Genomic DNA, 767 nt, shown 5'->3' with positions numbered 1-767 from the left:
CATGTGAGTTTTTATCGATATTTACATAAAAATATTTTTTTTTATTTAGAAGACAGGCACTCTTATGAATTTACTGCATTTTTAGTTTTGAAAATGTTACATAAATCTAAATATTTGGCTCTGCTACTATAAGAAACCCTTAATCTATCAAATCACTAGCTAGAGACCTACTAATTACCACACATCTGGCAACCCTGTCAACGTGTCCACCGAACTTCTTAGCAATGCGCAAATGTCGAACGCTACCGATAAGCCCGGCAAATTTCATTATTACATATGTTACATATGTACGCACATACATATGTATATGTTAATATAAGACCAATCCGTATTTGTAAGCAACATTGTTGTAAGTGTAATCAAACGACTGAACTTTCGTGGGTTGTTAGCTGCAGCCATTTGGACAGTTCACACTGCAACTTGCAGTAAAACAGACGTTTAATTTCCAATTCGGTTGAGTTGTATCAAGCTTTTGAAAAATTTAGCTGCGATAAAGTGTATTACAAGAGGCAGCCAGCAATTACGTAAAAGGTGAAGTTAATCAAGGCAAAATTTGTTAAGACAGCAAAGTGTTTTGTATTGCACAAAATTTGATTTGTTATTATGCAAATAAGTATTTAATATGGTGGAATGTAAGCAGTAATAAGCCTAATGAAAATGTTGTTATAAAAAAGAAACAATACAAAAAGAAAATACAAATTCAAGGCAATGAAATACAGAATTAATTAACAAAAAAATAATTAATTATGAAATTTAAATTAAAAAAA

The 767-nt window shown here is 30.8% G+C and overlaps 1 protein-coding gene across 1 annotated transcript in view; it reads left to right on the top strand.

Moving 5' to 3' along the window:
• The first annotated feature begins 404 nt into the window (after positions 1–404).
• LOC108969107 (UDP-glucuronosyltransferase 2B13-like) overlaps positions 405–767 on the top strand; it is an 8,810-nt gene continuing 8,447 nt past the window's right edge. The window contains exon 1 of the mRNA XM_018933632.1: positions 405–531. The gene's annotated coding sequence lies outside the window, so the exon portion shown is untranslated. The remainder of the gene's footprint in view (positions 532–767) is intronic.

Source organism: Bactrocera latifrons, unplaced genomic scaffold (genome assembly GCF_001853355.1).
Source record: "Bactrocera latifrons isolate USDA-ARS-PBARC rearing strain unplaced genomic scaffold, ASM185335v1 scaffold_24, whole genome shotgun sequence".
Lineage (NCBI taxonomy): Eukaryota > Metazoa > Arthropoda > Insecta > Diptera > Tephritidae > Bactrocera > Bactrocera latifrons.
Note: the sequence above shows the minus strand (reverse complement) of the source record. Positions and strands in the feature narration are given on the sequence as shown.